Source organism: Electrophorus electricus, chromosome 2, assembly GCF_013358815.1.
Source record: "Electrophorus electricus isolate fEleEle1 chromosome 2, fEleEle1.pri, whole genome shotgun sequence".
Classification (NCBI taxonomy): domain Eukaryota; kingdom Metazoa; phylum Chordata; class Actinopteri; order Gymnotiformes; family Gymnotidae; genus Electrophorus; species Electrophorus electricus.
Genome location: NC_049536.1, coordinates 28,523,055 through 28,547,560, shown reverse-complemented (window position 1 = coordinate 28,547,560; position 24,506 = coordinate 28,523,055). Strand labels below are relative to the sequence as shown.

The following is a 24,506-nucleotide window of genomic DNA, read 5'->3' as shown; positions in this document are numbered from 1 at the left end:
ACCGGGAGTGAACAGGGAGTGAACAGGGAGTGAACCGGGAGTGAACCGGGAGTGAACCGGGAGTGAACAGAGAGTGAACCGGGAGTGAACCGGGAGTGAACAGGGAGTGAACAGAGAGTGAACAGAGAGGAAACCGGGAGTGAACCGGGAGTGAACAGGGAGTGAACCAGGAGGAAACACAGCTCACTATGCCAAACTGGAAAAGCCTTACTGACCAAACTTGCTTTTATGTCAGCAAAGATAAAAGAGACATCAGATCAGATCAGATCAGATCATACACCGGAGCTGGTAAATCGAAGAGAAATCACAGCAAATTGTTTATGCAAACACATCAACCAACAATACACTGATGACGGGAAAACTGCAGGATGAAACCACCCAGGAGGGTTTATCCTTCAGCCACACTGCTTCCAAAGGAATGTGACATCATTCAGTACTTTGGATGGAAATGATTTAGAATAGAAGTTCGTATTATTCCGTCAGCCTCTAGATTTAAACACCATGTACAGTCTCTCACAGATACACACCACGAGACATTTACTTGAGGAATGTGACCGAAAAGAAAATGCCATGACCTGTGCTCCAAAACTCCTACATATAAACAGCAAGAAGACCTTTCTTAACACACACACTAACTGTGTCCAAGCCAGGCTGGTGTAAAGTGTGTCTGCAGCATAGTCGCAGTGGCAGAATCGATGTTTCTCAGATGTTACTCAGCACTGGAGAGACCCGATGGAGCCAAGCACACACCAGGCATTCACTGTCAGCACCAACCGCTGTGGTCTCGGATGCACATGCATGCAGCGTAACCCTGCCTTGTCTCTCCGGAGACGACACTCCTATTGTAATGCAAGCTGGTGGTACATTTTTAGTGGCAGTATCACCAAACCTCTGTTCATTAGCAGAATAATGCAAATGAATGTATTCCAGGTCCGAGATGCTGTCTGAATGTAAAAGAACCGGGAGAGTACAACCAACAGGAAATACCCCCAACTCCTGCCGCATTCCTGCTACATGAAGAACTCCAACTGGGTGATGCATTCTAGATGCATGGGGGTATCCTCCAGGTCTGGTGTTGGCGTCACACGTCACTATCTTAGCTATGCAGCTATGTCTTGGCTGCAGGGATATATTTGTGTGCGGCAGACGACCCTTGCTACTGTTCCCTAGGAATGTTGCATTTCTACGGTCCTTAGTGTCCTTAGGAGGTGTTTACCTTCCCTACACTTCCGGAACTAAAGATAGCTTTGGCGATGTCCGTAAAGACATGAGTGAGAATATCGCTCCTCTCTAGGAGGTTTTGCCTGGCTTGTAGCGTGTAGGAATGCTGCCTGATCCTCAGAAACCTGGCCTCTTTCAGCAGGGTGAAACTCCAGAAGATTGACACTGCAGCTGCTCCTAACCTGAGCTCTTATGTATCGCTCCTGGAATTAAAACCCATCAGAACCATGAAAAGGAAAAATCCTGGGATTCTGATGGCATCCACCCAGAACTCCTTAAATCCTCCTGATCCTTACTGGGGCAACTGCCCTGTGAAATGATATAATGTTCCATGGATAATATTCCAGTTATTTCTCCAGGATTGCTAACATTGTAATGATATTGTCACTGCAGATAAAAAAGGATAAAAATTCAATACAAATTTTCGAGATTTCATCCTTAAACTGCAACATGAAATATTTTAAACACTTCTGTGACACCCTAAGATCTGGGACTGGAATGAGTCACATGCGCATTACGTACAGTGTTGAGGCCACGTGTGTATTACGTACAGTGTTGAGGCCACGTGTGTATTACATACAGTGTTGAGGCCACGTGTGTATTACATACAGTGTTAATTTCAATTTTTCGATCAGACATGTTCGTAAGTTATTTGATGATATTACAGAATGTCACAATGAGGTGACTGACAGCTAGGATGTGTTGATTGACAGCTAGGATGTGTTGATTGACAGGTAGGGTGTGTTGATTGACAACTAGGATGTGTTGATTGGCAGCTGTAACTAGTGAACACAGACCACAGCACAGCAGGATAATCAGTGATTTGACTGCTATAAGGGAGTTTGAGATGTTTGACAGAAGTGACTGTTTGACAGTTCTGTGCTGTACGACACTTTGCCCAAGTCCTGTCTGTACCACACAGAAGTTGGCTCAGACACCACATGCTGACAGGATGGATATTTTCAGTTTGGTCAGATGGGATAATAGTGACAAACTCGGAACTGGATTTACACGTTCTCAGCTCACACGTTCAAACATTTTCAGCCAGCAGGACTTTCGTAAGATGATTTTTTGGTGAAGTACTTTGCATTGCTTTATCCGGATGCTGTGGTTTTGTGGTGAGGAGATACGGATGAAACCATTCCAGCTTTAGGCTGTATATGATTCAAACGATCCTCTTAAACACAGCCACAAAATGTCCGGGCTGATCAGACCTTTACTGCACTTTTATTCTCCATCACGTGCACAGCAAGTAATATTTTTAAAAATATTTTTTAACGTTTAGAAACATCTACCACATTTTCATAGAGGTTCCGTTTCCCAGCTGATCATCCCATATGAATGTGCTTAGTAAACACTGGCTCTTGGGGATTGAAAAGATTCATTTCATCTTCCCAGGAAATCATTCTGGTTTTATTTTGCAACTTTGAGCTGAATTAAAAGTTTATAGTTTATGATTGAATGTTTCAATTTCGATTCATAATTATTCATTATCCATTAGTACACTGAACACCTGACTACGTATTTAATACCCAGGGAATTCTGGGACATGTGCAGGAGGAGGGCCTGATGATCTAGCCTATCTGTTCTCTGTCTAACCTTATCTACTGATCTTCTCTTATCTACTGATCTTCCCATAACAAGCTCCTGCTCTGTAAAGACAAGCTTCCTGATTAATTAAAATCATGTTGTTGCTTTTTGCTGGCAGGATTCACAACACCCAGGAAAGTTCTAGTTTCTGGAAACTTCCACATTCCCTTTATGTTAAAGATCAGCTCCACGTTTATGTTAAATTTTGGCTCATAGTTTTTCTAGATGTTTCAGGTTTTGGACTTCCTGCTGTTTGTATACAGAAGCGATTGATAACGTCAAAGAACACTGCTGTAGAAGCTGCTTTGTGAGCCCATGTGATAACAGTAAGAATTGGTGGGTTGGTGTGAAGATTCTTTTATGTCTTTTATTCATGCTGTGTGTGTGCATTATTATAATTTTTTAAATAACTGATAAAAATGTTGTCAGTAGTAACCTGCTAAAAAGAAAGACACCTACCATGTAAAAGCGAAATGAGTGGCGGAATTAAAAAAACAGCATTCGCTGCTAACATGTTCAGTCAGAAGATAACGAGAGTTCCCACAATGCTTCCATTTCAAATAGCCCCAAGCAAAAACATGTCATGGACGTTCACATAGCGAGCAGAACGAAACAGACCATCAGAGGAAGCAGAAGGAAGGAGAATTATATCTAGAGGCATTCTGATGAGTCCTAAAAAAGCCGAGCAAAGGCAGACATCTCCAGGAAAGGCAAGAAACCTGTGTTCAGTCATTTTCAATACACAACCCCAGCAAAACCCCAGCAAGGAGTAACCCCAGCAAATACACCAGATACATGAGGATAAACACCCCAGCAAAAACACCAGATACATGAGACACATGAGGTTTGTAACATTGAGCGGACGCATGTGTGGAGAGGAGCGAGATTTATTCAGGGCAAATCCAAAATCAGAGTAATTTAGGCAGTCCAGGGTCATAGAGCCAACATGGAGAGCATGCGGAAACATGAATAAACAAAACAAACACACGAAGGCACACAGGAAAGCAGGCTATAACGAAGGCAAGGGAAAACTCAGGGCTAGGAAACACGAAGGCTAAGATACACACAAAGGCACGGAGTACAAAGAAACAACCATATTGAAACATATTCACAAATTCAACAATTCAAACATTCAAACAATGAAACATCCAAACAGTCAAACATCCAAACAAACAAACAAACAAAGAATGGACACGACCAAGGCACACAACAGGGTTTAAATACTTGAAACAAGGGACAGGTGTAAGCCATCAATGTGAGGACAAAACGAAACTATGGAATGGAACAAAACACAAGACATGGAAAACACGGAACATGGAAGGGACTGATCATGACAAGGATAAACACCCCAGCAAAAACACCAGATACACTAGGATAAACACCCCCCACAAACACCAGATACATTAGGATAAACACCCCAGCAAAAACTCAAGATACTTTAGGATAAACAGCCCAACAAAAACACCAGATACACTAGGATAAACATCCCCTCACAAACACCAGAAACACTATGATAAACACCCCCACAAAAACACCAGATACACTAGGATAAACACCCTAGAAAAAAACATCAGATACACTAGGATAAACACTCCAGCAAAAACACCTGATGCACTAGGATAAACACCCCCTCAAAAACACCTGATACACCAGGATAAACACCCCAACAAAACACCAGATACACTAGGATAAACACCCTAGAAAAAAACACCAGATACACTAGGATAAACACTCCAGCAAAAACACCCGATGCACTAGGATAAACACCCCCTCAAAAACACCTGATACACCAGGATAAACACCCCAACAAAACACCAGATACACTAGGATAAACACCCTAGAAAAAAGCACCAGATACACTAGGATAAACACTCCAGCAAAAACACCTGATGCACTAGGATAAACACCCCCTCAAAAACACCTGATACACCAGGATAAACACCCCAACAAAACACCAGATACACTAGGATAAACACCTCAGCAAAAACACAAGATACACTAGGATAAACACCCCAGCAAAAACACCAGATACACTAGGACAAACACCCCAGCAAAAACACCAGATACACTAGGATAAACGCCCCAGCGAAAACACCAGATATATGAGGATAAACAACCCAACAAACACCAGATACACTAGGATAAACACCCCAGCAAAAACACCAGATACATGAGGATAAACACCCCAGTAAACACCAGATACACTAGGATAAACACCCCCCCTTTCCTAAACTGAAAATGATGACATGCTGTTTTTTTCTCAGTACACACAGACCATGGAGACCAGAAGGTCCAGCCTGTCTTTTTATATGGACTGTTTTTGTAAGATATCAAAGAATAAAAGCAACCATTTAAATACTGAATTTTAAGATGAAATGAGGAGTTGCTAAGTCTCTCAGCAGAAGAGGAGGTGTAGACAGCACTGTGACATTTCATTCAGTGTTCATTCAGGCAGTGTTAATTCAGGAAGTGATTATTCACTTCTCAATTTCAGCACCAGGTTGGATATTAACGTATGTAGACATGGTTTTTAAATGCCATGTTTAGAATACAGTTATTTTCAAATTGCTTACATCATCTTGTCACCAGTCTAAGTAATTACAGCTTTTCATAACGATTGTCATAATTAATACCAAATGTTACAATGTGGGTTGTTGTGAACATGTAGTCTTTGTGTTGTGCTTCTCTCTCTCTCTCTCTCTCACACACACACACACACAAACGCACCCCCCCCCCCCCCCAGTATTCAATCCCTTTGGCAGTGACCTCTCAAACCAGCTGACTGTCCAAACAAAGCCCATGAGCAGATACATAACCAGAACTTTGACCTTCCAAATTCCCAGTTTAATTAGAACTATGTTCCCTCACATTGCAATTTTAGGTCTGCTTTATTAAAAAATTAAAACATGTTCCCCCTGGGAGTTCATCGGTCACTATTAAACTCTACGCAACAATATGGCTTTAATTTCCCACAAGGCTTTGCAGTAGCAGTGCTGTAACTCCAGGAGGGACAGGCTCTTAGTACAAAAGCGCAAGGCAAGGAATTCTAGCGTGCTGTCCATCACCAGGAGAGCGGAATACACAGCGGCTGGTATGTATTCCGTCATTAAGGGTGTCCCTGTGTTGTGCACCCACACCCACCCACTCTGCACAGGTCAGGACTGTTGGAATCAGCACACTTGTTCCTGCCATGCTCCGCTGCCTAAACTGCACTTAGATGACATCCAGCCAAGCCAGTCTGGCAATGAGGAAAAGCAAAGGTTAGTGGAGTCTCCCTCCCTCCCACACACACACACACACACACACACACACACACCTCCCACGCATCAGTCATGCCACGTCACCCTGCATCTAACACTCTGAGCTCAACAGGAAGGAGTAATGACTGTCCTTTATGAGAGTGGACCACAGGTCTCTGTGCTGCTGTCTGTGAGACACACACACACAAGGCACGGAATCCCAGAGACAGGCAGAAGCCCACTCACGGAGATCGCCAACACACACGCTCATCCTCAGAGTACTGCAGTCACACGCACGAACGAACCAGCACTATAAGGAACTCTGGTCCAGTGCAGCTGTTCAGGGTCAATCAGAGTCCCATTCAGAAGTCCTGAATTACACAGAATATGCAGTAAGTTGTTATGTCTCAGATGTAGGCAGGCCTAAATCCCAAACCTAAGCCCTGATCCCTCACGTAGTGCTGATTCCTTTTCCGTGAGAGGAGAAGTGCTGGTTATTTTAGTGCCCTTCAGTGAAATAAATTTGATCCACACTTTTTTAGAGCTTTCTTAGACACCACATACTGTACCTCCTCCACTTACAAGCTTTGAGTTTTGGGAACAGGGGAACATCCAGTTCCAGAATACGATTGTTCAGTCCTCAGCTTGTGTAGTGTGTGCTGGGCACAGGGTGTTATCTTCAGGTGTTATTCTGAACGCACAGGGGCGAGAGGATGTGGTTCACACCTGGACAATGGTTTCAGAGAACCTAATGTAGAGGAAGGATATTTTTGGTGTTCCGTGAATACACCACACAGCAGAAACTCCATCACAGGCAGGATGAGAGCTCCACGCTGTTCATGTGCTGTGTGTGTGTGGTTCGCTACAGATCTGCTCCACTCAGCTGGAACAGCGGTGCCACCGTGGAGGCTCTCTGTCCAGTGGGGCTGGGGTTACCGCAGGGACAGCACCCCCGGTAATGGGGAACTGGAGTGGGGTAACTGGAGTGTTCACCTGGGTGTCTAACAGTGAAACGCTTGTGCTGTACACTGATCCAGGAGCAGTGTTTTCAGGTGCTGATCTGAGTCCTGGCCTGCATCACTGAGTGTCTACAATGTGAGAATCTTCTCCAGCACTCACAAAAGGCACTGCTACAGCAAAACCTGCTCTGTATGTCCAAGTAAATAAAGTTCTGGCACTCTGAGAAGCAGGAGCTCTGCACAGAAAGGGCCTGGACTATACAAGTCATAGAACTCAAATTCAAAATAAAAAATACCATTTGCGACCATTTGCGAGTACAGGATGGTTCTGGATGGTAGTACTGTTTAATACCACGACATTAGCAGATTCTACAAAATGTAACGTGTGGCCGAGTGCCAAAGGGTGCACAGACTCCAGTGACGTGGATGAACATTTATTACTACATAAAGACAATGAACATGAACACAATATGGTTAACATTAAACAAACACGATAAACACAGATACATTTAACAACGACGAGAAGAACATTTAACTTTAACACTAACACGCTACCTCAACAATGACCGGCAACACTGCACACAATGACAAGAATTTAAATACACAAAAGCTAACACAATACAGGTGTGTGCAGGTGTGGTTACGAACACAGATCCTCCCACTGCACGTGGCGGGCCAAACCACGTGACTCGCGGAGGCGAGCATTCCGTGACAAAATTAGCAGTTGGGCAGAAGGCTTCTTTTTCATTTGAAATCTCACAAATCATCAGACTTAATTCACTATATTTGCCTCATAATAAGCAACTATACTGTATTAAAGGGACTTGGGAAACACTCCATGTGAGAACTGCAAGCAGACCTCTTTACAAGCCCTCTTCAATTAATGCAGAAGCTGGGAAGGATCACTGGCTCCACCTGATGTCAGAATGGGGTAGTGAAACGCTAACAGGCATCAGTACACTTATTTTAAAGCTTCGTTGCCCACTCTTTCACTTCCTGATGGACAACATCCTTGATCCATGTGAAACCCCCTGCGCGTCCTTAAGTGTCCACTGGTGCACCGATATTTCCTTCCTGGGCTGTTATGCAGACTAGGGCGGGTTGAAGAGAAAAACAGATCTTGTTGTTTTTCTGAAGAGCAGGGATTACATGTGAGGATTAGTCAAGTTTTAGCCAAGAGACACAGGCAGAGAGAGGCACAGGAAAACTCCTTTAGTCCTTCAGTGTTTCAGCTCGCAACGTAAACAAAGCTAAATGTGTGAACTCCGCCTCCACCCACAACCTGGACATCTATCAGTCCCGCCTCAGCGCTGACACTTCTCAACACCAATTATGAAAATGTAAAATGGTTCTCAGTGGAGGGGGGGAGAGAGAGTGAGAGAGAGAGAGAGAGAGAAAGAGAGAGAGAGAGAGAGAGAGAGAGAGAGAGAGAGAGAGAGAGACCAAAAAGACCAAAAAGACCAATAGACCAAAGTAAGACCAAAATAAAGGCTCAGATTGAGGAGAGACTGCAGAGCAACTGTGTTTAGAGTGGAGACTTGCCAGATTAACCCAGAGTCCTTTAACTCTGAGGTATTACCACCATGCTACCCTAAACATCACACCATGAACCTGTTAGAGAGCAGCACTTTTAATTAAAACTTCATGGAAGGTTTAAAACCAAACCGAACCAAACCAAACAGAACCAGATCTTTTCCTTATGTTGTCAAAACTGGAGACAAAAAACAAACCAACATGTGTAAAATCCATCTACTAGAGCATGCTCTGTAATGGATTGGACACCTCTGTCTGCACCACACGTGCACACACACACACACACACACACACACACACACACACACACCCTCATCCTCTTAGGTGCACTTAGGTTACATTAGTTTTGTTTACAGACGTAATAAGACCCTTCCTCTCCCCAACATCATCATCATCATCATCATCACCCCATCCCATATTCAGCACCACACTACTTACAGGAAACCCAAACAACAAGACAGGAAGTAAGAGGGACATTCAGGACGTGTGCCTCTGTCTTCCTGTCCCTCTCAGACTTTGAATTATTCCTCAAGCTTTAGACACGACTCAACAGCATAGCAGGCGTGGACCCGAGTCCAAGGCAGAGGACGACGATGGCGTGTAATTGAATTGAAAGTCACAAAGCCCCAGCAAGATCGCTCTCAAAAACCTTCTCCAAGCCCGCGCATTGGGAATCAAGTCACGGGCGAGGCCAGAGCTAAGTGCCCGCACCCTGAATGCGACGCACGCGCTCCCGCACACCCATCTCTGCTGCCAGCCACAGTCTCCCATCAGCCAGGCAAGCGGGACGCGTGATCCCGCGACATCCGTCCACACGAGCCTGGGGATTACGGCGAGAGGGTTTACACTGACCGGGCCACCATCGGGGATAACATTTTTTGATTCAGCAATTTAAACTAATTTCAAGGCTGAGACTGCTGCAATTTTCTGGATCAGTGGAATGTCAGAGCTGAGTTGGTCGCTGGAGCCCTTATCACAGGTAGCTAGCGGGAGCAGACCTTGCTAATGGAACGTGGCCGCAGGTTGGAGGGTGGAGGTCAGTGTGTGGAGGTGGGTGTGTGTGGAGGTGGGTATGTGTGGAGGTGAATGTGTGGAGGTGTGTGTGTGTGGAGGTGAGTGTTTGAAGGTGGGTGTGTGTGGAGGTGAGTGTGTGTGGAGGTGAGTGTGTGGAGGTGTGTGTGTGTGACGGTGAGCGTTTGAAGGTGGGTATGTGTGGAGGTCAGTGTGTGGAGGTGGGTGTGTATGGAGGTGAGTGTGTGTGGAGGTGGGTGTGTGGGTGGGTAGGTGTGTGGATCGAAGCATACGTGCCAGACGTCACGCTTTGCATGCACCACTGAGTTGAGACCCTCTCACGTGATCATGTGATCTCCTTCCTTGGATCACATTTGGTCGGCACTAACCCCTGAACACAGAGAACCGCCCACGACACCTGCTGTTCTGGAGATGTTCTGGCCCAGTCCATCACACTTCAGCCCTGGTCAAAGACAAGGTCACTCTTCTTCCTGTTTACAGCACACCAACATCCAGAACCGAGTGTTCACAAGCTGCCCAACACCTCCCACACCTGGAAAGGTTCCACCTTAATGAGATAATCAGTGTCATTCCCGTCACCTGTCGATGGTTTTAATGTAGTGCCTGATGAGTGGATATCAAGAGAATATTCCTCAGGTGGAGGAAAGATGACAGGAATGTGTGCCAATATGTGATTTGAGTGTCAACTCCCAGGAGTATCACGTAGAATACTGATGATAGCCTCAGCTGGTAGAGTCACATCACACACACATCACACACACTGTCACTGTCATGTATGGCGCCAGTTGACAGCAGGTTCTGATCCACCCTAATGAATACGTGTTCAGGAGTCAGTAAGTATCAAGTCTAACCAGATTAATTCAAATGATGGGAGACCAGTCTAATCCAAACTAATCTAACCCAGAGAGTTTAGAAGAATAATAGAATGGGCTGTATATATACAGGTATTGTTTCAGGTCATACTGAGGTTCATCCACAGTAAATGTTTCCCAAATAATGACATTATAACATCCCAAATCCAACACTATAATGCATTATAACATCCCAAATCCAACATTATAACATTATAACATCCCAAATCTTACATTATAAAGTCTCAAATCTACTGGCACCATCAGAACCGTTGTTCCTCTGAGCAGAAAGAACTCAAATGTGCTACTGAAACAGAAAACATATTAAAGTGTAAACTGTCAGGAGGGGATGAGTGTATAGAGACTGGATGTCTTTATTGTCATTTGAGAAACACTGTGCCATGTTAAACCCTGATGAACAGTAAAACCTGCTTACTGCCACATCCTTTGACGAAAATCAAATCAAATCACAAAAAGCAAAGCATTTCCTGTGATTTGAAAAAAGAACAACAACATTTTTATTTTATTTTTTTTTGCCATTTCAGGTCAGAATTATAAGCAAGAAGGACAGGAAGAAAAGTATAGTCCAAAAAAAGCAATTTTGTCCATCGTGACATCTGCAAAAGCACAGGATGGCGAGCATCACCGCGGCGACGGGAGTAGGACGATAAGCCCCAGAGCTGGTGGGAGGGAGAGGGGGAGAGAGGTTAATCCCCCCTGCTTAATCTGCCACGGTATGGGGAGCCCTTATCTCTCTTCACCGCTGCTTCCTGCCAACACCCGCACCCCGCCAGGAGAGGACCGAACCCCTCAGCCACCAAGGCCCCTGACCCCACATCCCCCTTGCCTCTGTAGGGCCCAGAGGTGCTGCTCCGCCCCCTTTGTGCCTTCGCTCCACCCCTTGATATATTTGCTCTGCCCCCTTGACGTATTCACTCTGCTGGTCATGAGGAAGTGGCTGGTGAGCCCTGCCCCCAACCCCCTCCCCCAGGAGACATGCCCCAACCCCTTCGGCTCTGGAGCGCACGGCGGAGCCGTATTCTGATAACGGAGCCCGGGGCAAAGCAGAAGCAGTCAGACGGCATTACCGCTCGCGACATTTAGACGTAAAAGGGAACAGACGTGCGGCTGTCTGTCTCTTCAGCCAGGGAACAGGCGACAGCTGTCTAGCAGATAAAATAAAACCAGAATGTATGTGGAAAAGGATGGGGGTCATCAGCGCAGGGAAAACATGCTCCCAATCACAGCACTTTGCCCTATCATTTGTTTTCATCTGAGGGCTGTATTGCACAATGACATTAACCTTACTACTGTGATTAGCTGATGAACACGAAATATGAGATCGCACTGAGGATGGAAGGGTGAGTGAGAGGGAAGGAAGGAGAGAGAGATGAGAGTGAGAGAGAGGGAGAAAGAGAGTAGGAAAGAGAGAAAGTAGGGGAGAGGGAGAGAGAGTTGAATGTAACTCATTAAGCACCTATGAGGAGATGCCAAAGGCAGAAATACCACATTGACTGTGAGTAAAAAGCCATCAGACCAGGGCCATTCAGCTGAGCCCAGAAGATCATTCAGGAAACCCTCGTCTGTGACGGTTTTGACCTGCTCTGAGTGACGTGCCTGATCTAAGATCAAACCCTCTCCTTTTACAGCAATCAAATGCCCACAGATGTCATTTAAAGACACTGAGCTCCAATATCACCACATAAGGGCCAAACGCAACAGGTTATGAGTGGGCTTATAACATGTTATAATTTAACGTGGGGTTGTGTGCCTCAATGTCATCATGGTTTGTGATTAGACTGACGGACTGTGAAACATCAGAAACTGGTCACGACTCCTTATGACTGCAGCCTTATGACTGTGCCCCCTGCCCTGGCACAGAACTGCCCCTGCCCTGGCACAGAACTGCCCCCCGGCCCTGACACAGAACTGTCCCCTGCCTTGGCACAGAACTGCCCCTGCCCTGGCACAGAACTACCCTCAGAGCTGTACTCTGCTGCCTAAGGTTTCTTTCCTACATGACTCTCAAACTCAGTGTTGAACTGATACAATCTACGTTCAGAATGAGAAACCTTTCGCTTTGATATTCTGAGAAATAAAAGGACACCTTTACTCCTTTACCACTCTGGCCTCCAGCTACAAAAACAATTACCAGAAAATCCATTTCTAGACACACACACACACACGCACACACGCACACGCGCGCACACGCACGCACACACACACACACACACACACACACACACACACACACACACACACATACACACTCACACACACACACACACCTATGGTTGGCTTTCTTTTTTTTTCCTAATGAATATTAAAGTTAGCATTCCATTGATTGACCAAAGTCCACTTACACACACCCAGTTCCTTTAGACCTTTGGAATACAAAACTCAGACAGAGGAGGCTGGGAGATTACTACAACAACATCATCAACACCACCACCACCAACAACATTAACATCATCATCAACATCAACATCAACATCAACAACATTAAAAACAATATCAACAACAACAACATCAACATCATCATCATCAACAACAACAACATCAATCCTGCTGATAATATTAAGGTCTTAATATGGACATGGAGATCACAAATACATTTCAGCCAATGTCCTGCCTGTGTTTCTTAACATGTTTCTCTAATGTGTTCAAAACTGATTTAGTATGTGTAGACCTGATCACAAGCTTTAATTTGATATGTATAAAACTCTCTTACACCCAAACGTCACTTAATCCCCTGTGCTTCCATGCCCCTGACATGGTGATTATGGCTTTAGCGTACTCTGTGCGAGCTGTTTATGTCCTGTATCCCTTCAATTAACCAGCTTGCTTTGTGGTTCTCCAGCACTGAAGGTTTTGAACTCCTTCAGGAGCGCTGAATACTCCGCCATGTTCATGCTCCTCAGAAGCCTGGGTGGAGACGCGATCAGACAGCTTTAATGGGCATTTATTCAAAAAGCACTGAAGGGCAGAGGAAAGGAGTCCTGCAGCTGTCAGAATCCTGCACCCTGCAGACACAAGAGCAGGATGGGACCAGCAAGGGTCAGAGAGGGCCAATAACTCTTTATTTTACAAAAAAAACCACCACGTTTCCATGTGGGTTACACGGGGCAGGAGTCAAGCCCTTCCTGGACTTCTGGAGGGTGCTCTTGTGTTTATTTATATGTAAGGCCACTCAGCTCATTACAATGGGATGTATATAATAAACATACATGTGTGGTGCATGCACAGATGCAAGATACATGTGCAAAACAAACAAACAAACAAACAAACAAAACAAAACAAAAACATTCTAAGTCACACACACTCACAGGTACACTTAACATGGCCAAAGAATCTAAAAATGGGTCCATAATTTACTGTAACAGAGTCAATACAATATGGTGCTTTTTCAAAACTGTTGTGATTAATTGCGTTAACATTAGAACTGGTCAGCTGGAGAGAGCTACTGGAACTTCTGGGCTACCTGAAATCTCTGTCATTCACAACTTGGCATGACGTGTCACAGTCTGAATGTATGGTGTTAGTTACATGGTATATCACAGTCAGACTGTATGACGTTAGTTACATGGTATATCACAGTCAGACTGTATGACGTTAGTTACATGGTATATCACAGTCAGACTGTATGACGTTAGTTACATGGCATATCACAGTCAGACTGTATGACGTTAGTTACATGGCATATCACAGTCAGACTGTATGACGTTAGTTACATGGCATATCACAGTCTGGTGTTATGTGAATACATTCCAGAGTATAGAATTGTTTTTATAAGGAAACTGCAAGTATTCCCTGGAAAGGGTATATTCAAAGGCAGAGTCTACAGTACTATTGGGTTGGTGGGATAATAAAATTCTCCCACTTTATAGTTTAATGTTTTCTTCTGAACTCACTGGTGGTTCAATACTGCCATTCTTCTGCCAGTTCCTGGAGTCTTTTCCACGTCCAAGAGATTCTCTTGTGATTTTTTGTGGTTTACTTCACAATTTTATTTTCAATTTGCAACTGTAACATTCAGAGTGAACAAATCACTACTGTCATAAAGGGTGACTGAATTCAACTAATGGTAACCTGGAACACTGTTCCTACTGTTCTTACTAAAGATGTAGGTGTGACACTGATGTAGGTTAGACTGATGCAGGTGTGACTCAGATGCAGGTGTGACTCAGATGTAGGTTAGACTGATGCAGGTGTGACTCAGATGTAGGTGTGACTCAGATGCAGGTGTGACTCAGATGCAGGTGTGACTTAGGTGCAGGTGTGACTCTGAAGCAGGTGTGCCTCAGATGTAGGTGTGACTCAGATGTAGGTGTGACTCAGATGCAGGTGTGACTCAGATGCAGGTGTGACTCAGATGTAGGTGTGACTCAGATGCAGGTGTGATTTAGGTGCAGGTGTGACTCTGAAGCAGGTGTGCCTCAGATGTAGGTGTGACTCAGGTGCAGGTGTGACTCAGATGCAGGTGTGACTCAGATGTAGGTGTGACTCAGGTGCAGGTGTGACTCAGATGCAGGTGTGACTCAGATGTAGGTGAGACAGATGTAGGTGAGAGTCTGATATAGGTCCTTAGTGTTACATAACAGCACGGTGGCTTGGTAGTTAGCATGCTTATCTCTCAGTGCGTTGAGTCTATCTGGGTGGAGATTTCATCTTCTCTGTGTCTGTGTGGGTTTCCTCCCACAGTCTGAAAACATGGAGTTTAGATTGCTTGGATACTCTAAATTGTCCTGTATGAATGTGACCTGTGTGTAAGTAGGTATATATATATACATATATATATATGTGTGTGTGTGTGTGTGTGTGTGTGTGTGTGTGTGATGGTTGGTGCTCTGTCCTGGTCTTAACCTCCTCCGCTGTGGTTTCTGATAGACAGTATCTGTGGGCATATATAGAGTACATCTGATAGAGTTTGTCTCATCAGTGTGTGAGTGATTGTAAAAGCTGTTATCTGTCTGCAAAGCATCCTTGAGTTTGAGAAAGGTGCTGAATAAATGTAACTATAAATAATAACACTGAGCATGAGTGGATTCTGGATGTTCTCTAGCAAACAGTCTCTCAGCATCACTGGGCTTCTCAGAGGAAGCATCTCACCCACACAACTCAAATTCTGTCCCCCCTACTGGCAGCTCTGGGGATTTCCAAACATTACCCATCATGCAATGGTGGAATCCATCCCAGTACAATGAGCATCTGATTATCTGATTAAACCCTCACACTCATGACTGAACACAACTTGAGTAACTGAGGGTGGCAACCTGGCAGTGGTGGTACTTGAACTGGCAACCTTCTGAGGACTAGTTCAGTACCTTAACCACTGAGCAACCAATGTACTATGATGGTAGAGATTGATGGTTGAGATTTGGGATTATGTTTTGTAAATGATGGAGCTGCTTTCCATACAGATGCTCAGGTGAGGGCTAATCTGACTCAGGTGAGGGCTAATCTGACTCAGGTGAGGGCTAATCTGACTCAGGTGAAGGGCTAATCTGACTCAGGTGAAGGGCTAATCTGACTCAGGTGAAGGGCTAATCTGACTCAGGTGAAGGGCTAATCTGACTCAGGTGAAGGGCTAATCTGACTCAGGTGAGGGCTAATCTGACTCAGGTGAGGGCTAATCTGACTCAGGTGAAGGGTTCCTCGGGGCTTTTCTAGGCACATGCTGTTGCTCTCCTCCAACAGTTCATTGCTTTTTTTGTCCTCACCACTTCTCACCTTTCATCATGCCCCATTTTAAATGCCAGCGGTTCCATTGATTTCCATTAAGATGCTGAGCAGCATTTGGCCGGAATCACTGCAGGAATATTTCAGCGTTTGCTCACAAAACGATGCTGTTGCTACGGGCTACACAAGCCAGAACAAGCACATAGAAAGGGTTTAACGGGACTGTTCAGGTCTCGAAAGTCTTAGAAAATGACAACCGTCACAAGAAAATCAAACAGAGGGTTATGAAGAAGATGTGACCTTCAGCTTCCACTGTTCATTGTCTCGCTGGGCGTACAACCAGCACTGGTGTCTGTGGTCAGCCTGTCAGCTTGGTGTGTTTGGGCTGTGGTCACCCTGTCACCCTGGTGTGTGTGGGCTGTGGTCACCCTGTCGGGTGTCATTCCACATCACATCAGTGGGAGCAGAGCAGGGACGGAGCCAAACGACTGAGGCTCCCGGACAGAAATAGGCCCCCCTGCGCACGAACACGAACACACACACACACACAGCTGCCCTGGACAATTATAGCCAGATTAGATCACACCTGGAGTCCACACACCCCTCAGAGCACAGTGGCCTCCTAACTGGTCCCAGCCTGGGGTGGGAGAACGCCGCCCGGGCTGTGAGTGCCCATGACAGAGGGCACCCCATACCCTGATTGGTTGGCATGCTAAAAACAGCACAGAAAGGCATGAGAGCTGGCGATGATTCATGTGGCATCATCAAACAGAACCACAGATGATGGTGAACGGGTGCCCTGGCTGTAACTATGGAAACAGACAAACACTGATACAGTATGCTTTTAATGTCTGGTCTTAAAAGGTTCAGTGTGAGAGGCTGACCGTTTTCCTGATACTGTACCAAATGTCTTCTTTGAGGAAGAGGGACTTGTGTAATCAGACTAATCAGTGGTTACTCTTTTCAGTGGACATTCAACACCCAGTTATTTTGCAGATGATTTCGGTGTGTAAGCGCGAGTTCAGTAACTCTCACAGGTTTCAGCTACGCCAATCATCAAAAAACATTCCATTTACAATTTTGTTTCTGATTCTCAAACAAATGCAACTTGTATGATCAAATTCACTTCAATTTGAAATTTCAAATGTTTTACATTAACAGTAAAGTCTCTTGATCCTTGTGATGTTGGTATTTTTCAGATGTACAGAGAAATGCAGGGTATTAATTATTTAATTAATTGTTCTCTTAAGAATTACAGAATATAATTTCTGTCTTAAAGGATGAACACAAATAAAAGTCATGCCCAGCAGAAACAGGCAGCCATGGCGAAGTCCCTAACATACAAACAAGACAAAATACAAAATCTTCACCACTAACGCTGCAGCTGCGGCAGGTTCTGAGCTAAACTGATTATCTGGAATTTTAGAACCTGAAAATGGTTCTAAAAAGTGTGTGTCCACGGCAACAGGCAGGCAGCAGGACCCAGGGAAATTAGCATAGGGGCAAATGCGGCTCCCAGCCTTAAATTCTGTGGGCTTGGGATTCCAGCAGGAAGGTTTAAACTACCACTGTACAAGGGGTTGATGGTGAAGCATAGCAGAGGAGATCAAACAATGCACATTCATAGGCTCACCTGACAGCTGACCCAACGACCCCTCACCTGACACCTGGCCCAGCGTCCCCTCACCTGACCCAACGACCCCTCACCTGACACCTGGCCCAGCATCTCCTCACCTGACCCAACGTCCCCTCACCTGACCCAACGTCTGATCACCTGACCTCCCCTTGCTTTTGTCAGCAGGACTCAAGCTCAGAGGCGGAGGTGTGGACTCGAGCTGTCTCAGAGGCAGAGGTGTGGACTCGAGCTGTCTCAGAGGCAGAGGTGTGGACTCGAGCTGTCTCAGAGGTGGCTGTGTGGAAGAGCTGTGCATGGGTTCGAGTTGCACGACGAGCTCATTAGCCACTTGGTTTGTGTAGAGCAGGTGTGAGTCTGAGGACAGTCTGGCTGGGGGAGGGGACCGGGGGCTGTTTGAGCCCAGAGGGAGAAGGTCAGTGAGTTGGTGATGAAAATGAGGCTCCATGTTGCTACTGATAAACTGTTATTGATTACACTGTGAGAAATGGCCGACAGGAGGAGTGCTGCAGAAACACATGGACAGAAGGGCTGTGAGGTCCTCTCCTGTACAGGTGGACACGGACGCGTGAGGTCCTTTCCTGTACAGGTGGACACGGACGCGTGGAGGTTCTTTCCTGTACAGGTGGACACGGACACATGAGGTCCTCTCCTGCACAGGTGGACACGGACGCGTGGGGTCCTCTCCTGTACAGGTGGACACGGACGCGTGGGGTCCTCTCCTGTACAGGTGGACACGGACGCGTAGAGGTTCTTTCCTGTACAGGTGGACATGGACACGAGGTCCTCTCCTGCACAGGTGGACACGGACGCGTGGGGTCCTCTCCTGTACAGGTGGACACGGACGCGTGGAGGTTCTTTCCTGTACAGGTGGACACGGACGCGTGGAGGTTCTTTCCTGTACAGGTGGACATGGACACGTGAGGTCCTCTCCTGTCAACATTAAACCTAAGCCAGGCCAGAACACGTCATTCCTAACAAACATGGGAAAAGAAAATATGTATTGCTCAGCTGATAAAGCACAGCATTTAAGTCCCAGAGTTTTACAGGATGAAATGACAGCGATAAGTCAACTAATTCTTCAGTGGGTGATAAAATCCAGTCTGTTTTAGAAGCTATCGGTACAGAGTGTCGTATGTACCTCTCAGGAGGAAAAAGACAGAGAGAGAGAGAGAGAGAAAGAGAAAGGTGGAGAGGTGGTGCATATGTGAGCAGGGGGAAGTAAGTGTGAACTGAGGCAGAAACGCTGGAGGCCTCATGATGCACAGATATTCATGAGCAGGTGGGCAGTGGGCATACATCTCAGAGAGAGGGAGGGAGGGAGAGAGAGAGAGAGAGAGAGAGAGAGAGAAGGAAATAACGAAAAGAGAAGTGAGGAAGAGAAGTGAGTGATGGAGTTTGGTGTTGCATCTTCTGCAGGCCATTCTCAGCCTTGCTCCCCCACGGATCAACACACCAGGCCGCTGGAGGATATGCTAATTAGCACTTGTCAGCTGAGCTTTGCCTTAAAAAGGGTCCAGCGAAAAGGTCAGCATGCTGGATTCTTCCTCGTGCCCACCCCCCTGCCTGTAATGATCTGGTACACATGCCAGTATTTCCCCTTTTCCAATTATTCCAGACCAGCCACTAATCAGATGCCCAGATACAAGTGCGTTGTTAGAGAAATTAACCAGACTGGTCTCCTAGAACAATGACTTGGTTGTGATGGCAGTCAGAAGGTTAACAACACCATCTGTTCTTACATTTACTGTTGTCAATGGATCCCCAGTTTCTACATTTTACGGATGTGAATTTGTGAAGTGTGAATATGTTCTCAGTTTACACACCCACAATCTGACAAGAGTTACATTAGAATTTCTGTTTCCACTGGCAATGACCGTTGTACTTTGGGTGAAGGACCGAGGGTGTTTGCTTGGATGCTACACCCAAACACACCCTCTTTCATGGTGTTTAACAGCACTGTGTAGTCCACATATATACATGCAAATCAAAGGTCCTAATAAAAAAATAAAATCAAGCTAGAAAAGTCCGTTCCAGTGAGTGCAAAACCCGAGGTGTGTATGCAACCTTCAGTTAATTATGGTCACGCAGACCTTCTCTAATCCTGGATCTCTTGAGTCTCCAGTTGAAGGGATTCTTCCCAAACTCTCATCCAATCCCAGCCTATCTCTGCCCTCATTAAACTCCCACCGCATACTTCTGAACTACCTGTCATGCTGAACTATCACTCAGCCCAACCTATGGCCCTGTCACACAGCTACACTAATGTCCGATTGGCTGGCATGTCGCTTAGCGACAGGGGAAAGAGGGACCATGCCATCCCAACGAGGACACAGTTCTGCTCATCTCTCCAGTTGCTCTGCACAAAGCTCAGATTAAACACACGGCCTGTCAGATGTCTTAATGTTCAGATCAGGGATCTGACTACCAACCTATTATTCAGAATCACTGCATTTAAATATGAGCTTTCATCTCTTCATCTGTAATGAATTTGACTCCAAACAGACACATTTATTCACTCGGAGGAGCTTTGCTATTTTTTATAGTCCAGCATAAAATGTGAGAACATGCATAAAAATCATTTCCATATCTCTAAGAGAACACGTTTCTGTTTGGCCAGCCTCACTAGCACTTTGGGCCAGGACATGTGCACAGCTGAGAGAACAAACTTTAAAAAGGGAACAGGTGTCAACAATATAAACCAGTAGCTAGTGAACCCTGGCATTTCCACGAACGTAACCAATGCTTCCCAGATTTATTGGTCAGCCAACAACAAAATCATGAAAGACAGAAATGCACTTAAGGACAAACATCCAAGAAACTGTTTTACATGACAGGATGGGATAAGATCCTGGACCAGAAGACCCGGCTCCCAGTCAGCGTTCCTGTTCATCCCAAAGGTGTTCAGTGGGGTGGAGGTCAGGGATCTGTGCAGGAAACTGGGGTTCTTCCACACCGAACTCATCAAACTGTGTCTTTATGGAGCTGACTTGGTGCACAGGCCAGTCATGCGGAAAGAAGGAAGGGTCTTCACCAGACTACCACCAGAAAGTTGGAAGCGTATAAGTGACTAAAATGTCTCTGTATGCAGTAGCATTATGGAGAGCCTAACATACTGGAGTCCAAACGCTGAGATTCAGCCGCAAACCAGCCTCCATCCTCTACCAACCTTTACCTGCACTGGGCATTCTGGGAGGTGGTGTTCTTCCGGCACCCATCTAACCCAGAATCACCCGTCAGACTGCCAGGTAGTGGAGCATGATTCATCACTGCAGAGAACATGTTTCTACTGCTCCAGAGTCCAGTGGTGGTTCGCTTTACTCCACTGTAGCAAGTGCCTGGCATTGCAGAATGATCTTAGACTTGTGTGCAGCTTGTTCACCATGGAAACCCATTTTTCAGTGTGGAACTCTGTAGTGAGTGAAGCAACAGGGTGGAGAAGATGTTTACCCTACACGTCTCACCCTTGGGTGGCGCTGCTCTGTGAGTTAGCAAGGACGTGTCAAGGCTTGCCTCCACAATAAGGGAACTCCCAGTGGAGCGGGGTGGACCCAGCAGGGCAGAACCGTTCAGAGACAGACATGTGGTTACGGCCACATCCAATGACAGAGCCACGTTTACAGTCACAGATCTCTTCCGCTCCACCCTCCCTACTGTAGCATGATATGAGGCAGTAATCCTACACTCTCGCTTCCAGCTTCATCATGGAGACATGCGCTACAGCTTGTATGAGTTCATGTTTCACAGTCAGCCACCCTCTGGGTAAATAAGTGTTTTTGTGTGTGTGTGTGTGATGGCAGCTGCTCTGCATAACACACCCCATGCACCTGATCTCCTGGCCAATAGGAGGAGGGAGGGGAACTGGGTTATTACCATGTTGATGTCTTTATCCTACTGGTGTCTGCAGGTCTGGGTCCAGTCCCCTCTCACATCAATAACACCTCCTCCTGCCTCACACACCCAACACACACGGAGGCATGGAGAAAACAACGCTTCTAATCTGGAGTCCAGCATCTCTGATATTAATACAACGGTTGCACAAGCTATGGCATGTCAGCACATAGAGGAAGATGTGGAGAGGGAATTATACAGATTGAGTTGTGGACGGTGAGTTATGGAGAGTGCACTACGAAGAGTGAATTATATAGAGTGAGCTGTGAGAGTGAATTATAGAGAGTGAGCTGTGAGAGTGAATTCTACATTGTGAGCTGTGAGAGTGAATTCTACAGAGTGAGCTATGAGAGAGAATTCTAGATTGAGCTGTGATAGTGAATTCTACAGGGCGAGCTGTGAGTTAATTCTACAGGATGAGCTGTGAGACTGAATTCTACAGGGTGAGCTGTGAGACTGAACTCTAAAGTCAGCTGTGAGAGTGAATTCTACAGGGTGAGCTGTGAGAGTGAATTCTAGAGTGAGCTGTGGGATCCAGCCCCTAGGCCTTCCTGCTTGTACCACAGTGTTACAAGTGAAAACCTGCCCATTTGCTGGGTGCATGTGGCTTCAGGACTCTCTGGTCTACAAGCTGTAGAAAAACCGTAGAAAAACCTGCGATCAAAAAACACAAAGGGCTCTGGGCTGGGAAAAGAAAGGTCACAGGAATAAATGAAAATAAAAGTTCTGTCCTCAGCAGTAAGGATGATTGGTATTAAAAAGAGAACAGAATAAAAGCCCTCGGTGAGCTATACGAGATAACAGCAAATTTATTTTCATATAAATCCAAAGAGAGAAAAGAATGAAATGGTGTGTAAAAACACACACAGGTCATTTCACTGCTTTGTTCCCACAGCCCTCAGACTGGAGAGGCATGTTTTTCAGTCAAACTCTAAATGGTTTAATTAGCCATGCAAACCTTAATTGAATAATTATAGATACACACAAAGACAGAGAAATGGATGTGTCCAGGGTCCAGCTCAGTTCATTAGCCCCACACGAGCACGCGAATCCGTCCAGCCTCAATCCAGCACGGTTTAATTATCCACACCCGGGTATCGCAATGTCAGCGCTGTGTGCTATGGTTGTAGAATTCAGAAAAAGAAATCATTAATCGGAAGGAGAGAAGAGATTTGATGGTTAAGAGCATACTCACTCCTTCATGAATGATCATTTCGAACAGGCGCCGTGGTTTCGTGTTGTTGTAGGAAGTGGTCTTATACCCTGATCTGGGATCAGTTTTGAATAAGACTTTTTATGGCTAGAATTGGGATGAGGGGGTGATGAAGGCCTGATGTCAGCAGGGCTCTTTGCTCACATGCTGAAGGGCAATAAAGAGAGCAGCGCGGTCTGACTCCTGTTCTCACTTAGGTCCTGTACTCCCTAAGGGACTCTTTCCTGAGGGCTCAACATGAAAGCCATTTCCACCGGCCCCCACCCCCGGTCTCCCTCTCTCTCATCCTGTCCCATGCTGTCTTCCTCTCTGCTGTTCTCTCACGTCCCTCACCACACACACTCACACACCACCTGCATTACAAATCCACACCGGTTACAGTAGCACACACACACACACACACACACACACACACCTTCAGTGTGAACCCTGCCACTGCGTCCCTCTGTAATGCCTCTCACCTTCAGCGCCCCGTCACACATGCCGGATACATGAGGGCCAAAACACACCTGCACCCCCCACCCCCTTTCAAAAATGAACGAAAAATAGAGACACAACAAAACAATTAAAACTAAACCAGCAACCACCAAATTATTGAGGACCAAACTATGCACACACAATAAGTCCAACATGCCAAACCAGTATACACAAACAAGCAGCCTGAAATAACACAAACCAGTATGCACAAACAAGCAGCCTGAAATAACACAAACCAGTATACACAAACAAGCAGCCTGAAATAACACAAACCAGTATACACAAACAAGCAGCCTGAAATAACACAAACCAGTATACACAAACAAGCAGCCTGAAATAACACAAACCAGTATACACAAACAAGCAGCCTGAAATAACACAAACCAGTATACACAAACAAGCAGCCTGAAATAACACAAACCAGTATACACAAACAAGCAGCCTGAAATAACACAAACCAGTATACACAAACAAGCAGCCTGAAATAACACACAAATCTCTATCACACTAAAATCAAAAACAGGGATTATTTAGGTATTTTAAATGCCTGGAGCTGAGGAAGGATGACCACAGTTTAAAACCATAAACAACAGAAGACTGGACATCCCCAGCTGAAGGACAGCAGGGACTGGGAGCAGGGACTGCGACCTCCCTGGCAGGGACATCCATATAGTGTTGTGTAAATCTGAGACATAATGACAAAGACGTCCAGCCTGGACTGTAATTACACACACAGCTGTTGAAACATGAACGAATAATATCACACATTCACTACCAAGACCATCTGAAGTGAAGCCCTGGTAAGAGATGATAACACGAAGAACTGAAGTGCGCGCACACACACACACACACACACACACACACACACACACACACACACACACACACACACACACACACACACACACTCACACACTCACACACACTCACACACTCACACACTCACACTCACACACTCACACTCACACACTCACACACTCACACTCACACACACACACACACACACTCTTGGTCCCTGAAAGCCAAATGCAACAAGATCATCCCAGCCACAGTGCAAGCGTGTGTTAATTACACAATGGTCAGAGCCAATAGCGAGCTAGCAATCAAAATCGCTCATCCAATCATTAACCTTTGCCTGACCCTCATTCAGCCTCCTAATCCAGAGGATTAACACCACATTTGCATAAT

General features: G+C 45.6%; 1 protein-coding gene across 1 annotated transcript in view; it reads right to left on the bottom strand.

Moving 5' to 3' along the window:
- The window catches only part of asic4a (acid-sensing (proton-gated) ion channel family member 4a), a 69,226-nt gene that overhangs the window by 23,837 nt on the left and 20,883 nt on the right, over positions 1-24,506 (bottom strand). The gene's annotated exons all lie outside the window — the stretch shown is intronic.